Genomic DNA, 20,411 nt, shown 5'->3' with positions numbered 1-20,411 from the left:
AAAATATGTTATTTTCTGCCATTTTGGAGCAAAAAGCAGGGAATATTAGGGACCTGGTTGAGCCGATTTGGTCCATTTTCACGCCATTTAAAATATATCCATTGTATTATGAAAAATGAAAGAATAGGTCATTGTTGGGCATTATTGAGAAAAGCATCGACTATAGTCACTGGTTTTGACCGATTTCGGTACATTTTCACACCTTTTCAAAAATATAGCATTACTTATGAAGAATGCAAAAAGAGGTCATTGTTTTTGGACTTTTGAGCAAAAAGCATGTACTATAGGTCATTGGTTTTGACTGATTTTGAGTTCATTTCACCACCTTTTCAAAATATATGCAGTACTTATTATGAAGAATGAAAATAGCGCATTTTTGGAAATTGTGGAGCAAAAAGCATGGACTATAGCCCATGTTTGTGACCGGTTTTAGTCCATTTCACACCTTTCAAAATATAGTGCAGATTCATGAGCATTGAATAAAAGGTCAAACTTTTTTGGGACAATTATTGAGCAGAAAAGGGATGGACTCAGTCCCATGGTTTTTTGACGATTGGGGTCCCGTTTTCACACCCTTTCAAAGATATATGCATTATTTATGAAAAAAATGTATAAATAGGTCATGTTTTGGGCATTATTGAGCAAAAAGCGATGATACAGTCCAGATGGTTTTGACCGATTTTGGTCCATTTTCACACCTTTTCAAAATATAGCATAATTTATGAAGATGCCAAAATAGGGTCACTTTTGGCCACTCTGGAGCAAAAAGCATCGACTATAGCCCATGGTTTGATCGATTGTTTCGACCATTTTTTCACACCTTTGTTAGAAAAACATGCATTACATGAAGGACGCCCAAAAGGTCCTTTTTGGGCCATTGGAGCAAAAAGCATGGACTATAGCTCATGGTTTTGACTGAGTTTGGTCATTTCACCCCTTTTCGCAAAAGTATGTATGTATTGATGAAGGGACGCAAAATAGGTCAGTGGCCATTTTGAGCAAAAAGTAGGACTATAGCCGATAGTTTTGACTGGAGTTTGGTCGACAATTTTCAACACCTTTTCAAAATGATATGCATAATTATCAAGGATGCAAAGGTCATTGTGGCCCTTTGGAGCAAAAAGCATCGGACTATAGTTCCATGGTTTTGATCGATTTTCGACCATTTTTCACACCTTTTCCAAAAGATATGCATTATGAGGATGCCAAATAGGTCATTTTGTTGGCCATTTGAGGCAAAAAGCGATGGACTATAGCCCATACTTTTGACCGATTTTGTCAACATTTTCACAGCCTTTTCAAAAGTATATGACATTATTGATGAGGGACGCAAGAATAGATCATTTTTGGACGATTTTTTGAGCGAAAAAGCCTGGACTATAGGCCCCATGGTTTGGATCGATTTGTCGACCATTTTCACACCTTTTAGAAAACATGCATATTCATGAAGGATGCAAAATATGTTATTTTTTGACCATTTTGGAGAAAAAGCATGGAGCAGATAGGCACTGGTTTTGCCGATTTGGCCATTGTAACACTTTCAAATTATATGCCCTTACTTTAATGACGGAATGCAAAGTAGGTCATTTTTGGCCATTTTGAGCAGAAAGGCATGGACTATAGTCCTGGTTTTGAGCCGATTTTGGTCCATTTTCACAGGCCTTTTCAAAATATATGACATTACTTATGAAGAATGCCAAATAGGGTCAGTTTTTTGGCCATTTTTGAGCAAAAAGGCATGGCCTATAGCCCATAGTTTTGACCGATTTTGGTCCATTTTCACAGCAGTTTTAAAGGAGTATGCATAATTGCATGCAGGTTGAAAAAAAGGGTAATTTAGGCCATTTTTGAGCAAAAAGCATGGACTATAGTCCATGGTTTTTGACCGATTTTGGTCCATTTTCACACCTTTTCAAAATATATGCATTAATTATGAAGAATGCAAAATAGGTCATTTTTGGACATTTTTGAGCAAAAAGCATGGACGATAGCCCATGGTTTTGACCGATTTTAGCCCATTTTCACACCCTTTTCAAAATATATGCATTATTATGAAGAATGCAAAATAGGTCACTTTTGGCCACTTGGAGCAAAAAGCATCGACTATAGCCCATGGTTTTGATCGATTTTCGACCATTTTCACACCTTTTCAAAATATATGCATTATTCATGAAGGATGCCAAATAGGTCATTTTTGGCCATTTTTGAGCAAAAAGCATGGACTATAGCACATACTTTTGACCGATTTTGGTCCATTTTCACACCTTTTCAAAATATATGCATTATTCATGAAGGACGCCAAATAGTTCCTTTTTGGCCATTTTTGAGCAAAAAGCATGGACTATAGTCCATGGTTTTGACCGATTTTGGTCCATTTTCACACCTTTTCAAAATATATGCATTACTTATGAAGGACGCCAAATAGGTCGTTTTTGGCCATTTTTGAGCAAAAAGCATGGACTATAGTCCATGGTTTTGACCGATTTTGGTCCATTTTCACACCTTTTCAAAATATATGCATTACTTATGACGGACGCCTAATAGGTCGTTTTTGGCCATTTTTGAGCAAAAAGCATGGACCATAGTCCATGGTTTTGACCGATTTTGGTCCATTTTCACACCTTTTCAAAATATATGCATTACTTATGAAGAATGCAAAATAGGTCACTTTTGGCCACTTTGGAGCAAAAAGCATGGACTATAGTCCATGGTTTTGACCGATTTTGGTCCATTTTCACACCTTTTCAAAATATATGCATTATTGATGAGGGACGCAAAATAGGTCATTTTTGGCCATTTTTGAGCAAACAGCATGGACTATAGCCCATGGTTTTGATCGATTTTCGACCATTTTCACACCTTTTTAGAAAACATGCATTATTCATGAAGGACGCCAAATAGGTCATTTTTGGCCATTTTTGAGAAAAAGCATGGACTATAGTCCATGGTTTTGACCGACTTTGGTCCATTTTCACACCTTTTCAAAATATATGCATTATTCATGAAGGATGCAAAATATGTTATTTTTGGCCATTTTGGAGCAAAAAGCATGGACTATAGCCCATGGTTTTGACCGATTTTCGACCATTTTCACACCTTTTTAAAAAACATGCATTATTCATGAAGGACGCCAAATAGGTCATTTTTGGACATCTTTGAGCAAAAAGCATGGACTATGGCTCATGGTTTTGACTGAGTCTGGTCCATTTTCAGACCTTTTCAAAATATATGCATTATTGATGAGGGACGCACAATAGATCATTTTTGGCCACTTTGGAGCAAAAACCATGGACTATAGCACATACTTTTGACCGATTTTGGTCCATTTTCACACCTTTTCAAAATATATGCATTATTCATGAAGGACGCCAAATAGTTCCTTTTTGGCCATTTTGGAGCAAAAACATGGACTATAGCCCATGGTTTTTACTGAGTTTGGTCCATTTTCACACCTTTTCAAAATCGATATGTGCATTACTTATGAAGGATGCACGATATGTCATTTTTGGCCACTTTTGAGCAAAAAGCATGGACTATAGTCCATGGTTTTGACCGATTTTGGTCCATTTTCACACCTTTTTAGAAAACCTGCATTATTCATGAAGGACGCCAACTAGGTCATTTTTGGCCATTTTTGAGCAAAAAGCATGGACTATAGTCCATGGTTTTGACCGATTTTGGTCCATTTTCACACCTTTTCAAAATATATGCATTATTTATGAAGAATGCAAAATAGGTCACTTTTGGCCACTTTGGAGCAAAAAGCATCGACTATAGCCCATGGTTTTGATCGATTTTCGACCATTTTCACACCTTTTCAAAATATATGCATTATTCATGAAGGATGCAAAATAGGTCATTTTGGCCATTTTTGAGCAAAAACGCATGGACTATAGCACATACTTTTGACCGATTTTGGTCCATTTTCACACCTTTTCAAAATATATGCATTATTCATGAAGGACGCATTAGAGTTCCTTTTTGGCCATTTTGGAGCAAAAACATGGACTATAGCCCATGGTTGTGACTGAGTTTGGTCCATTTTCACACCTTTTCAAAATCGATATGTGCATTACTTATGAAGGATGCAAAATAGGTCATTTTTGGCCACTTTTGAGCAAAAAGCATGGACTATAGTCCATGGTTTTGACCGATTTTGGTCCATTTTCACACCTTTTCAAAATATATGCATTACTTATGAAGAATGCAAAATAGGTCTTTTTTGGACATTTTTGAGCAAAAAGCATGTACTATAGCTCATGGTTTTGACTGATTTTGGTCCATTTTCACACCTTTTCAAAATATATGCATTATTCATGAAGGATGCAAAATATGTCATTTTTGGCCATTTCGGAGCAAAAAGCATGGACTTTAGCCCATGGTTTTGTCCGATTTTGGTCGATTTTCAAATTTTTTCAAAATATATCCATTTATTATGAAAAATATAAAATAGGTCATTTTTGGGCATTATTGAGCAAAAAGCATGGACTACAGTCCATGGTTTTGACCGATTTTGGTCCATTTTCACACCTTTTCAAAATATATGCATTACTTATGAAGAATGCAAAATAGGTCATTTTTGGCCATTTTTGAGCAAAAAGCATGGACTATAGTCCATGGTTTTGACCGATTTTGGTCCATTTTCACACCTTTTCAAAATATATGCATTACTTATGAAGAATGCAAAATAGGTCATTTTTGGCCATTTTTGATCAAAAAGCATGGACTATAGTCCATGGTTGTGACCGATTTTGGTCCATTTTCACACCTTTTCAAAATATATGCATTACTTATGAAGAATGCAAAATAGGTCACTTTTGGCCACTTTGGAGCAAAAAGCATCGACTATAGCCCATGGTTTTGATCGATTTTCGACCATTTTCACACCCTTTTAAAAAACATGCATTATTCATGAAGGACGCCAAATAGATCATTTTTGGCCATTTTTGAGAAAAAGCATGGACTATAGTCCATGGTTTTGACCGATTTTGGTCCATTTTCACACCTTTTCAAAATATATGCATTATTCATGAAGGATGCAAAATATGTCATTTTTGGCCATTTTGGAGCAAAAAGCATGGACTATAGCCCATGGTTTTGACCGATTTTAGCCCATTTTCACACCTTTTCAAAATATATGCATTATTCATGAAGAATGCAAAATAGGTCACTTTTGGCCACTTTGGAGCAAAAAGCATCGACTATAGCCCATGGTTTTGATCGATTTTCGACCATTTTCACACCTTTTCAAAATATATGCATTATTCATGAAGGATGCCAAATAGGTCATTTTTGGCCATTTTTGAGCAAAAAGCATGGACTATAGCACATACTTTTGACCGATTTTGGTCCATTTTCACACCTTTTCAAAATATATGCATTATTCATGAAGGACGCCAAAGAGTTCCTTTTTGGCCATTTTGGAGCAAAAACATGGACTATAGCCCATGGTTTTGACTGAGTTTGGTCCATTTTCACACCTTTTCAAAATCGATATGTGCATTACTTATGAAGGATGCAAAATAGGTCATTTTTGGCCACTTTTGAGCAAAAAGCATGGACTATAGTCCATGGTTTTGACCGATTTTGGTCCATTTTCACACCTTTTCAAAATATATGCATTACTTATGAAGAATGCAAAATAGGTCTTTTTTGGACATTTTTGAGCAAAAAGCATGTACTATAGCTCATGGTTTTGACTGATTTTGGTCCATTTTCACACCTTTTCAAAATATATGCATTATTCATGAAGGATGCAAAATATGTCATTTTTGGCCATTTTGGAGCAAAAAGCATGGACTTTCGCCCATGGTTTTGTCCGATTTTGGTCGATTTTCAAATTTTTTCAAAATATATCCATTTATTATGAAAAATGTAAAATAGGTCATTTTTGGGCATTATTGAGCAAAAAGCATGGACTACAGTCCATGGTTTTGACCGATTTTGGTCCATTTTCACACCTTTTCAAAATATATGCATTACTTATGAAGAATGCAAAATAGGTCATTTTTGGCCATTTTTGAGCAAAAAGCATGGACTATAGTCCATGGTTTTGACCGATTTTGGTCCATTTTCACACCTTTTCAAAATATATGCATTACTTATGAAGAATGCAAAATAGGTCATTTTTGGCCATTTTTGATCAAAAAGCATGGACTATAGTCCATGGTTGTGACCGATTTTTGTCCATTTTCACACCTTTTCAAAATATATGCATTACTTATGAAGAATGCAAAATAGGTCACTTTTGGCCACTTTGGAGCAAAAAGCATCGACTATAGCCCATGGTTTTGATCGATTTTCGACCATTTTCACACCCTTTTAGAAAACATGCATTATTCATGAAGGACGCCAAATAGATCATTTTTGGCCATTTTTGAGAAAAAGCATGGACTATAGTCCATGGTTTTGACCGATTTTGGTCCATTTTCACACCTTTTCAAAATATATGCATTATTCATGAAGGATGCAAAATATGTCATTTTTGGCCATTTTGGAGCAAAAAGCATGGACTATAGCCCATGGTTTTGACCGATTTTCGACCATTTTCACACCTTTTTAAAAAACATGCATTATTCATGAAGGACGCCAAATAGGTCATTTTTGGACATTTTTGAGCAAAAAGCATGGACTATGGCTCATGGTTTTGACTGAGTTTGGTCCATTTTCAGACCTTTTCAAAATATATGCATTATTGATGAGGGACGCACAATAGATCATTTTTGGCCACTTTGGAGCAAAAACCATGGACTATAGCACATACTTTTGACCGATTTTGGTCCATTTTCACACCTTTTCAAAATATATGCATTATTCATGAAGGACGCCAAAGAGTTCCTTTTTGGCCATTTTGGAGCAAAAACATGGACTATAGCCCATGGTTTTTACTGAGTTTGGTCCATTTTCACACCTTTTCAAAATCGATATGTGCATTACTTATGAAGGATGCACAATAGGTCATTTTTGGCCACTTTTGAGCAAAAAGCATGGACTATAGTCCATGGTTTTGACCGATTTTGGTCCATTTTCACACCTTTCCAAAATATATGCATTACTTATGAAGAATGCAAAATAGGTCATTTTTGGACATTTTTGAGCAAAAAGCATGGACCATAGCCCATGGTTTTGACCGATTTTAGTCCATTTTCACACCTTTTCAAAATATATGCATTATTTATGAAGAATGCAAAATAGGTCACTTTTGGCCACTTTGGAGCAAAAAGCATCGACTATAGCCCATGGTTTTGATCGATTTTCGACCATTTTCACACCTTTTCAAAATATATGCATTATTCATGAAGGATGCCAAATAGGTCATTTTTGGCCATTTTTGAGCAAAAAGCATGGACTATAGCACATACTTTTGACCGATTTTGGTCCATTTTCACACCTTTTCAAAATATATGCATTATTCATGAAGGACGCCAAATAGTTCCTTTTTGGCCATTTTGGAGCAAAAACATGGACTATAGCCCATGGTTTTGACTGAGTTTGGTCCATTTTCACACCTTTTCAAAATCGATATGTGCATTACTTATGAAGGATGCAAAATAGGTCATTTTTGGCCATTTTGGAGCAAAAAGCATGGACTATAGCCCATGGTTTTGACCGATTTTGGTCCATTTTCACATTTTTTCAAAATATATCCATTTATTATGAAAAATGTAAAATAGGTCATTTTTGGGCATTATTGAGCAAAAAGCATGGACTACAGTCCATGGTTTTGACCGATTTTGGTCCATTTTCACACCTTTTCAAAATATATGCATTACTTATGAAGAATGCAAAATAGGTCATTTTTGGCCATTTTTGAGCAAAAAGCATGGACTATAGTCCATGGTTTTGACCGATTTTGGTCCATTTTCACACCTTTTCAAAATATATGCATTACTTATGAAGAATGCAAAATAGGTCATTTTTGGCCATTTTTGATCAAAAAGCATGGACTATAGTCCATGGTTGTGACCGATTTTGGTCCATTTTCACACCTTTTCAAAATATATGCATTACTTATGAAGAATGCAAAATAGGTCACTTTTGGCCACTTTGGAGATAAAAGCATCGACTATATCCCATGGTTTTGATCGATTTTCGACCATTTTCACACCTTTTTAGAAAACATGCATTATTCATGAAGGACGCCAAATAGGTCATTTTTGGCCATTTTTGAGAAAAAGCATGGACTATAGTCCATGGTTTTGACCGATTTTGGTCCATTTTCACACCTTTTCAAAATATATGCATTATTCATGAAGGATGCAAGATATGTCATTTTTGGCCATTTTGGAGCAAAAAGCATGGACTATAGCCCATGGTTTTGACCGATTTTCGACCATTTTCACACCTTTTTAAAAAACATGCATTATTCATGAAGGACGCCAAATAGGTCATTTTTGGACATTTTTGAGCAAAAAGCATGGACTATGGCTCATGGTTTTGACTGAGTTTGGTCCATTTTCAGACCTTTTCAAAATATATGCATTATTGATGAGGGACGCACAATAGATCATTTTTGGCCACTTTTGAGCAAAAACCATGGACTATAGCACATACTTTTGACCGATTTTGGTCCATTTTCACACCTTTTCAAAATATATGCATTATTCATGAAGGACGCCAAAGAGTTCCTTTTTGGCCATTTTGGAGCAAAAACATAGTCTATAGCCCATGGTTTTTACTGAGTTTGGTCCATTTTCACACCTTTTCAAAATCGATATGTGCATTACTTATGAAGGATGCACAATAGGTCATTTTTGGCCACTTTTGAGCAAAAAGCATGGACTATAGTCCATGGTTTTGACCGATTTTGGTCCATTTTCACACCTTTCCAAAATATATGCATTACTTATGAAGAATGCAAAATAGGTCATTTTTGGACATTTTTGAGCAAAAAGCATGGACCATAGCCCATGGTTTTGACCGATTTTAGTCCATTTTCACACCTTTTCAAAATATATGCATTATTTATGAAGAATGCAAAATAGGTCACTTTTGGCCACTTTGGAGCAAAAAGCATCGACTATAGCCCATGGTTTTGATCTATTTTCGACCATTTTCACACCTTTTCAAAATATATGCATTATTCATGAAGGATGCCAAATAGGACTTTTTTGGCCATTTTTGAGCAAAAAGCATGGACTATAGCACATACTTTTGACCGATTTTGGTCCATTTTCACACCTTTTCAAAATATATGCATTATTCATGAAGGACGCCAAATAGTTCCTTTTTGGCCATTTTGGAGCAAAAACATGGACTATAGCCCATGGTTTTGACTGAGTTTGGTCCATTTTCACACCTTTTCAAAATATATGCATTACTTATGAAGAATGCAAAATAGGTCATTTTTGGACATTTTTGAGCAAAAAGCATGGACTATAGTCCATGGTTTTGACCGATTTTGGTCCATTTTCACACTTTTTCAAAATATATGCATTACTTATGAAGAATGCAAAATAGGTCATTTTTGGACATTTTTGAGCAAAAAGCATGTACTATAGCTCATGGTTTTGACTGATTTTGGTCCATTTTCACACCTTTTCAAAATATATGCATTGTTCATGAAGGATGCAAAATAGGTCATTTTTGGCCATTTTGGAGCAAAAAGCATGGACTATAGCCCATGGTTTTGACCGATTTTGGTCCATTTTCAAATTTTTTCAAAATATATCCATTTATTATGAAAAATGTAAAATAGGTCATTCTTGGGCATTATTGAGCAAAAAGCATGGACTACAGTCCATGGTTTTGACCGATTTTGGTCCATTTTCACACCTTTTCAAAATATATGCATTACTTATGAAGAATGCAAAATAGGTCATTTTTGGGCATTATTGAGCAAAAAGCATGGACTATAGTCCATGGTTTTGACCGATTTTGGTCCATTTTCACACCTTTTCAAAATATGTGCATTATTTATGAAGAATGCAAAATAGGTCACTTTTGGCCACTTTGGAGCAAAAAGCATCGACTATAGCTTATGGTTTTGACCGATTTTTGACCATTTTCACACCTTTTCAAAATATATGCATTATTCATGAAGGTTGAATAAAAGGTCATTTTTGGCCATTTTTGGGCAAAAAGCATGGACTATAGCTCATGGTTTTGACTGAGTTTGGTCCATTTTCACACCTCTTTAAAATATATGCATTATTGATGAGGGACGCAAAATAGGTCATTTTTGGCCATTTTGGAGCAAAAACATGGACTATAGCCCATGGTTTTGACTGAGTTTGGTCCATTTTCACACCTTTTCAAAATATATGCATTACTTATGAAGAATGCAAAATAGGTCATTTTTGGACATTTTTTAGCAAAAAGCATGGACTATAGTCCATGGTTTTGACCGATTTTGGTCCATTTTCACACTTTTTCAAAATATATGCATTACTTATGAAGAATGCAAAATAGGTCATTTTTGGACATTTTTGAGCAAAAAGCATGTACTATAGCTCATGGTTTTGACTGATTTTGGTCCATTTTCACACCTTTTCAAAATATATGCATTGTTCATGAAGGATGCAAAATAGGTCATTTTTGGCCATTTTGGAGCAAAAAGCATTGACTATAGCTCATGGTTTTGACCGATTTTGGTCCATTTTCAAATTTTTTCAAAATATATCCATTTATTATGAAAAATGTAAAATAGGTCATTCTTGGGCATTATTGAGCAAAAAGCATGGACTACAGTCCATGGTTTTGACCGATTTTGGTCCATTTTCACACCTTTTCAAAATATATGCATTACTTATGAAGAATGCAAAATAGGTCATTTTTGGGCATTATTGAGCAAAAAGCATGGACTATAGTCCATGGTTTTGACCGATTTTGGTCCATTTTCACACCTTTTCAAAATATTTGCATTATTTATGAAGAATGCAAAATAGGTCACTTTTGGCCACTTTGGAGCAAAAAGCATCGACTATAGCTTATGGTTTTGACCGATTTTTGACCATTTTCACACCTTTTCAAAATATATGCATTATTCATGAAGGTTGAATAAAAGGTCATTTTTGGCCATTTTTGGGCAAAAAGCATGGACTATAGCTCATGGTTTTGACTGAGTTTGGTCCATTTTCACACCTCTTTAAAATATATGCATTATTGATGAGGGACGCAAAATAGGTCATTTTTGGCCATTTTTGAGCAAAAAGCATGGACTATAGCCCATGGTTTTCATCGATTTTCGACCATTTTCACACCTTTTTAGAAAACCTGCATTATTCATGAAGGACGCCAAATAGGTCATTTTTGGCCATTTTTGAGCAAAAAGCATGGACCATAGTCCATGGTTTTGACCGATTTTGGTCCATTTTCACACCTTTTCAAAATATATGCATTACTTATGAAGAATGCAAAATAGGTCATTTTTGGCCATTTTTGAGCAAAAAGCATGGACTATAGTCCATGGTTTTGACCGATTTTGGTCCATTTTCACACCTTTTCAAAATATATGCATTACTTATGAAGAATTCAAAATAGGTCATTTTTGGCCATTTTTGAGCAAAAAGCATGGACTATAGTCCATGGTTTTGACCGATTTTGGTCCATTTTCACACCTTTTCAAAATATATGCATTATTTATGAAGAATGCAAAATAGGTCACTTTTGGCCACTTTGGAGCAAAAAGCATCGACTATAGCCCATGGTTTTGATCGATTTTCGACCATTTTCACACCTTTTTAAAAAACATGCATTATTAATGAAGGACGCAAAATAGGTCATTTTTGGCCATTTTTGAGTAAAAAGCATGGACTGTGGCTCATGATTTTGACTGAGTTTGGTGCATTTTCACACCTTTTCAAAATATATGCATTATTGATGAGGGACGCAAAATAGATGATTTTTGGCCACTTTGGAGCATAAAGCATCGACTATAGCCCATGGTTTTGATCGATTTTCGACCATTTTCACACCTTTTTAGAAAACATGCATTATTCATGAAGGACGCCAAATAGGTCATTTTTGGCCATTTTTGAGCAAAAAGTATGGACTATAGACCATACTTTTGTCTGAGCTTGGTCCATTTTCACACCTTTTGAAAATATATGCATTATTTATTAAGGATGCAAAATAGGTCAATTGTGGCCATTTTGGAGCAAAAAGCATGGACTATAGCCCATGGTTTTGATCGATTTTGGTCCATTTTCACACCTTTTCAAAATATGTGCATTATTCATGCAGGTTAAAACAAAGGTAATTTTAGGGCATTTTTGAGCAAAAAGCATAGCCCATAGTTTTGACCGATTTTGGACCATTTTCCCACCTTTTCAAAATATATGCATTATTCATGAAGGATGCCAAATAGGTCACTTTTGGCCATTTTGGAGCAAAAAGCATGGACTATAGCCCATACTTTTGACCGATTTTGGTCCATTTTCACACCTTTTCAAAATATATGCATTATTCATGAAGGACGCCAAATAGTTCCTTTTTGGCCATTTTGGAGCAAAAACATGGACTATAGCCCATGGTTTTGACTGAGTTTGGTCCATTTTCACACCTTTTCCAAATCGATATGTGCATTACTTATGAAGGATGCAAAATAGGTCATTTTTGGCCATTTTTGAGCAAAAAGCATGGACTATAGACCATACTTTTGACCGATTTTGGTCCATTTTTACACCTTTTCAAAATATATGCATTATTGATGAGGGACGCCAAATAGTTCTTTTTTGGCCATTTTGGAGCCAAAACATGGACTATAGCCCATGGTTTTGACTGATTTTCGTCCATTTTCACACCTTTTCAAAATATATGCATTATTCATGAAGGATGCAAAATATGTTATTTTTGGCCATTTTTGAGCAAAAAGCATGGACTATAGCCCATGGTTTTGATCGGTTTCGTACGATTTTCACACCTTTTAAAAGGAGATGCATTATTCATGCAGGTTGAAAAAAAGGTAATCTTACGTTATTTTTGAGCAAAAAGCATAGTCCATGGTTTTCACTGATTTTTGTCCATTTTCACACCTTTTCAAAATATATGCATTATTTATGAAGAATGCAAAATAGGTCATTTTTCGCCACTTCCAGGCAAATAGCATGGACTATAGCCCATGGTTTTGATCGATTTTGGTCCATTTTCACAACTTTTTAGAAAACATGCATTATTCATGAAGGACGCCAAATAGGTCATTTTTGGCCATTTTTGAGCAAAAAGCATGGACTATAGTCCATGGTTTTGACCGATTTTGGTCCATTTTCACACCTTTTCAAAATATATGCATTATTTATGAAGAATGCAAAATAGGTCACTTTTGGCCAATTTGGAGCAAAAAGCATCGACTATAGCTTATGGTTTTGACCGATTTTGGTCCATTTTCACACCTTTTCAAAATATATGCATTATTCATGAAGGTTGAATAAAAGGTCATTTTTGGCCATTTTTGAGCAAAAAGCATGGACTATAGCTCATGGTTTTGACTGAGTTTGGTCCATTTTCACACCTTTTCAAAATATATGCATTATTGATGAGGGACGCAAAATAGGTCATTTTTGGCCATTTTTGAGCAAAAAGCATCGACTATAGCCCATGGTTTTCATCGATTTTCGACCATTTTCACACATTTTTAGAAAACATGCATTATTCATGAAGGACGCCAAATAGGTCATTTTTGGCCATTTTGGAGCAAAAAGCATGGACTATAGTCCATGGTTTTGACCGATTTTGGTCCATTTTCACACCTTTTCAAAATATATGCATTATTTATGAAGAATACAAAATAGGTCACTTTTGGCCACTTTGGAGCAAAAAGCATCGACTATAGCCCATGGTTTTGATCGATTTTCGACCATTTTCATACCTTTTCAAAATATATGCATTATTCATGAAGGTTGAATAAAAGGTCATTTTTGGCCATTTTTGAGCAAAAAGCATGGACTATAGCTCATGGTTTTGACTGAGTTTGGTCCATTTTCACACCTTTTCAAAATATATGCATTATTGATGAGGGACGCAAAATAGGTCATTTTTGGCCATTTTTGAGCAAAAAGCATCGACTATAGCCCATGGTTTTCATCGATTTTCGACCATTTTCACACATTTTTAGAAAACATGCATTATTCATGAAGGACGCCAAATAGGTCATTTTTGGCCATTTTGGAGCAAAAAGCATGGACTATAGTCCATGGTTTTGACCGATTTTGGTCCATTTTCACACCTTTTCAAAATATATGCATTATTTATGAAGAATACAAAATAGGTCACTTTTGGCCACTTTGGAGCAAAAAGCATCGACTATAGCCCATGGTTTTGATCGATTTTCGACCATTTTCACACCTTTTCAAAATATATGCATTATTCATGAAGGTTGAATAAAAGGTCATTTTTGGCCATTTTTGAGCAAAAAGCATGGACTATAGCTCATGGTTTTGACTGAGTTTGGTCCATTTTCACACCTTTTCAAAATATATGTATTATTGATGAGGGACGCAAAATAGGTCATTTTTGGCCATTTTTGAGCAAAAAGCATGGACTATAGCCCATGGTTTTCATCGATTTTTGACCATTTTCACACCTTTTTAGAAAACATGCATTATTCATGAAGGACGCCAAATAGGTCATTTTTGGCCATTTTTGAGCAAAAAGCATGGACTATAGTCCATGGTTTTGACCGATTTTGGTCCATTTTCACACCTTTTCAAAATCGATATGTGCATTACTTATGAAGGATGCAAAATAGGTCATTTTTGGCCACTTTTGAGCAAAAAGCATGGACTATAGTCCATGGTTTTGACCGATTTTGGTCCATTTTCACACCTTTTCAAAATATATGCATTACTTATGAAGAATGCAAAATAGGTCTTTTTTGGACATTTTTGAGCAAAAAGCATGGACTATAGCCCATGGTTTTGACCGATTTTGGTCCATTTTAACACCTTTTCAAAATATATCTATTATTTATGAAAAATGTAAAATAGGTCATTTTTGGGCATTATTGAGCAAAAAGCATGGACTACAGTCCATGGTTTTGACCGATTTTGGTCCATTTTCACACCTTTTAAAAGGAGATGTATTATTCATGCAGGTAGAAAAAAGGTAATTTTAGGCCATTTTTGAGCAAAAAGCATGTACTATAGCTCATGGTTTTCACTGATTTTGATCCATTTTCACACCTTTTCAAAATATATGCATTATTTATGAAGAATGCAAAATAGGTCATTTTTGGCCATTTTGGAGCAAAAAGCATGGACTATAGTCCATGGTTTTGACCGATTTTGGTCCATTTTCACACCTTTTCAAAATATATGCATTATTTATGAAGAATACAAAATAGGTCACTTTTGGCCACTTTGGAGCAAAAAGCATCGACTATAGCCCATGGTTTTGATCGATTTTCGACCATTTTCACACCTTTTCAAAATATATGCATTATTCATGAAGGTTGAATAAAAGGTCATTTTTGGCCATTTTTGAGCAAAAAGCATGGACTATAGCTCATGGTTTTGACTGAGTTTGGTCCATTTTCACACCTTTTCAAAATATATGCATTATTGATGAGGGACGCAAAATAGGTCATTTTTGGCCATTTTTGAGCAAAAAGCATGGACTATAGCCCATGGTTTTCATCGATTTTTGACCATTTTCACACCTTTTAAAAAAACATGCATTATGTATGAAAAATGTAAAATAGGTCATTTTTGACCATTTTTGAGCAAAAAGCATGGACTATAGTCCATGGTTTTGACCGATTTTGGTCCATTTTCACACCTTTTCAAATTATATGCATTATTAATGAAGGATGCAAAATAGGTCATTTTTGGCCATTTTTGAGCAAAATGCATGGACTATTGTCCATGGTTTTGACCGATTTTGGTCCATTTTCACACCTTTTCAAAATATATGCATTACTTATGAAGAATGTCAAATAGGTCATTTTTGGACATTTTTGAGCAAAAAGCATGGACTATAGCCCATGGTTTTGACCGATTTTGGTCCATTTTCAAACCTTTTCAAAATATATCCATTATTTATGAAAAATGTAAAATAGGTCACTTTTGGGCATTATTGATCAAAAAGCATGGACTACAGTCCATGGTTTTGACCGATTTTGGTCCATTTTCACACCTTTTAAAAGGAGATGCATTATTCATGCAGGTTGAAAAAAAGGTAATTTTAGGCCATTTTTGAGCAAAAAGCATGGACTATAGCTCATGGTTTTGACTGATTTTGGTCCATTTTCACACCTTTTCAAAATATATGCATTATTTATGAAGAATGCCAAATAGGTCACTTTTGGCCACTTTGGAGCAAAAAGCATCGACTATAGCCCATGGTTTTGATCGATTTTCGACCATTTTCACACCTTTTTAGAAAACATGCATTATTCATGAAGGACGCCAAATAGGTCATTTTTGGCCATTTTTGAGCAAAAGCCATGGACTATAGCTCATGGTTTTGACTGAGTTTGGTCCATTTTCACACCTTTTCAAAATATATGCATTATTGATGAGGGACGCAAAAAGGTCATTTTTGGCCATTTTTGAGCAAAAAGTATGGACTATAGCTCATGGTTTTGACTGAGTTTGGTCCATTTTCACACCTTTTCAAAATATATGCATTATTTATTAAGGATGCAAAATAGGTCATTTGTGGCCATTTTGGAGCAAAAAGCATCGACTATAGCCCATGGTTTTGATCGATTTTGGTCCATTTTCACACCTTTTCAAAATATGTGCATTATTTATGAAGAATGCAAAATAGGTCACTTTTGGCCACTTTGGAGCAAAAAGCATCGACTATAGCCCATGGTTTTGATCGATTTTCGACCATTTTCACACCTTTTTAGAAAACATGCATTATTCATGAAGGACGCCAAATAGGTCAATTTTGGCCATTTTTGAGCAAAAAGTATGGACTATAGACCATACTTTTGTCTGAGCTTGGTCCATTTTCACACCTTTTCAAAATATATGCATTATTTATTAAGGATGCAAAATAGGTCAATTGTGGCCATTTTGGAGCAAAAAGCATGGACTATAGCCCATGGTTTTGATCGATTTTGGTCCATTTTCACACCTTTTCAAAATATGTGCATTATTCATGCAGGTTAAAACAAAGGTAATTTTAGGGCATTTTTGAGCAAAAAGCATAGCCCATAGTTTTGACCGATTTTGGACCATTTTCCCACCTTTTCAAAATATATGCATTATTCATGAAGGATGCCAAATAGGTCACTTTTGGCCATTTTGGAGCAAAAAGCATGGACTATAGCCCATACTTTTGACCGATTTTGGTCCATTTTCACACCTTTTCAAAATATATGCATTATTCATGAAGGACGCCAAATAGTTCCTTTTTGGCCATTTTGGAGCAAAAACATGGACTATAGCCCATGGTTTTGACTGAGTTTGGTCCATTTTCACACCTTTTCCAAATCGATATGTGCATTACTTATGAAGGATGCAAAATAGGTCATTTTTGGCCATTTTTGAGCAAAAAGCATGGACTATAGACCATACTTTTGACCGATTTTGGTCCATTTTTACACCTTTTCAAAATATATGCATTATTGATGAGGGACGCCAAATAGTTCTTTTTTGGCCATTTTGGAGCCAAAACATGGACTATAGCCCATGGTTTTGACTGATTTTCGTCCATTTTCACACCTTTTCAAAATATATGCATTATTCATGAAGGATGCAAAATATGTTATTTTTGGCCATTTTTGAGCAAAAAGCATGGACTATAGCCCATGGTTTTGATCGGTTTCGTACGATTTTCACACCTTTTAAAAGGAGATGCATTATTCATGCAGGTTGAAAAAAAGGTAATCTTACGTTATTTTTGAGCAAAAAGCATAGTCCATGGTTTTCACTGATTTTTGTCCATTTTCACACCTTTTCAAAATATATGCATTATTTATGAAGAATGCAAAATAGGTCATTTTTCGCCACTTCCAGGCAAATAGCATGGACTATAGCCCATGGTTTTGATCGATTTTGGTCCATTTTCACACCTTTTTAGAAAACATGCATTATTCATGAAGGACGCCAAATAGGTCATTTTTGGCCATTTTTGAGCAAAAAGCATGGACTATAGTCCATGGTTTTGACCGATTTTGGTCCATTTTCACACCTTTTCAAAATATATGCATTATTTATGAAGAATGCAAAATAGGTCACTTTTGGCCAATTTGGAGCAAAAAGCATCGACTATAGCTTATGGTTTTGACCGATTTTGGTCCATTTTCACACCTTTTCAAAATATATGCATTATTCATGAAGGTTGAATAAAAGGTCATTTTTGGCCATTTTTGAGCAAAAAGCATGGACTATAGCTCATGGTTTTGACTGAGTTTGGTCCATTTTCACACCTTTTCAAAATATATGCATTATTGATGAGGGACGCAAAATAGGTCATTTTTGGCCATTTTTGAGCAAAAAGCATCGACTATAGCCCATGGTTTTCATCGATTTTCGACCATTTTCACACATTTTTAGAAAACATGCATTATTCATGAAGGACGCCAAATAGGTCATTTTTGGCCATTTTGGAGCAAAAAGCATGGACTATAGTCCATGGTTTTGACCGATTTTGGTCCATTTTCACACCTTTTCAAAATATATGCATTATTTATGAAGAATGCAAAATAGGTCACTTTTGGCCACTTTGGAGCAAAAAGCATCGACTATAGCCCATGGTTTTGATCGATTTTCGACCATTTTCACACCTTTTCAAAATATATGCATTATTCATGAAGGTTGAATAAAAGGTCATTTTTGGCCATTTTTGAGCAAAAAGCATGGACTATAGCTCATGGTTTTGACTGAGTTTGGTCCATTTTCACACCTTTTCAAAATATATGCATTATTGATGAGGGACGCAAAATAGGTCATTTTTGGCCATTTTTGAGCAAAAAGCATGGACTATAGCCCATGGTTTTCATCGATTTTTGACCATTTTCACACCTTTTTAGAAAACATGCATTATTCATGAAGGACGCCAAATAGGTCATTTTTGGCCATTTTTGAGCAAAAAGCATGGACTATAGTCCATGGTTTTGACCGATTTTGGTCCATTTTCACACCTTTTCAAAATCGATATGTGCATTACTTATGAAGGATGCAAAATAGGTCATTTTTGGCCACTTTTGAGCAAAAGCATGGACTATAGTCCATGGTTTTGACCGATTTTGGTCCATTTTCACACCTTTTCAAAATATATGCATTACTTATGAAGAATGCAAAATAGGTCTTTTTGGACATTTTTGAGCAAAAAGCATGGACTATAGCCCATGGTTTTGACCGATTTTGGTCCATTTTAACACCTTTTCAAAATATATCCATTATTTATGAAAAATGTAAAATAGGTCATTTTTGGGCATTATTGAGCAAAAAGCATGGACTACAGTCCATGGTTTTGACCGATTTTGGTCCATTTTCACACCTTTTAAAAGGAGATGTATTATTCATGCAGGTAGAAAAAAGGTAATTTTAGGCCATTTTTGAGCAAAAAGCATGTACTATAGCTCATGGTTTTGACTGATTTTGATCCATTTTCACACTTTTTCAAAATATATGCATTATTTATGAAGAATGCAAAATAGGTCATTTTTGGCCATTTTGTAGCAAAAAGCATGGACTATAGTCCCATGGTTTTGACCGATTTTGGTCCATTTTCACACCTTTTCAAAATATATGCATTATTTATGAAGAATACAAAATAGGTCACTTTTGGCCACTTTGGAGCAAAAAGCATCGACTATAGCCCATGGTTTTGATCGATTTTCGACCATTTTCACACCTTTTCAAAATATATGCATTATTCATGAAGGTTGAATAAAAGGTCATTTTTGGCCATTTTTGAGCAAAAAGCATGGACTATAGCTCATGGTTTTGACTGAGTTTGGTCCATTTTCACACCTTTTCAAAATATATGCATTATTGATGAGGGACGCAAAATAGGTCATTTTTGGCCATTTTTGAGCAAAAAGCATGGACTATAGCCCATGGTTTTCATCGATTTTTGACCATTTTCACACCTTTTTAGAAAAACATGCATTATGTCATGAAAGGACGCTAAATAGGTCATTTTTGGCCATTTTTGAGCAAAAAGCATGGACTATAGTCCATGGTTTTGACCGATTTTGGTCCATTTTCACACCTTTTAAAAATATATGCATTATTATGAAGGATGCAAAATAGGTCATTTTTGGCCACTTTTGAGCAAAATGCATGGACTATATGTCTATGGTTTTGACCGATTTTGGTCCATTTTCACACCTTTTCAAAATATATGCATTACTTATGAAGAATGTCAAATAGGTCATTTTTGGACATTTTTGAGCAAAAAGCATGGACTATAGCCCATGGTTTTGACCGATTTTGGTCCATTTTCACACCTTTTCAAAATATATCCATTATTTATGAAAAATGTAAAATAGGTCATTTTTGGGCATTATTGAG

Source organism: Actinia tenebrosa, unplaced genomic scaffold (genome assembly GCF_029948245.1).
Source record: "Actinia tenebrosa isolate PJP-AT-01 unplaced genomic scaffold, QUT_ActTen_1.0 PGA_scaffold0__85_contigs__length_37466705, whole genome shotgun sequence".
NCBI classification, from domain to species: Eukaryota; Metazoa; Cnidaria; class Anthozoa; order Actiniaria; family Actiniidae; genus Actinia; species Actinia tenebrosa.
The sequence above is the reverse complement of the archived record's forward strand: the minus strand, read 5'-3'. Positions refer to the sequence as shown.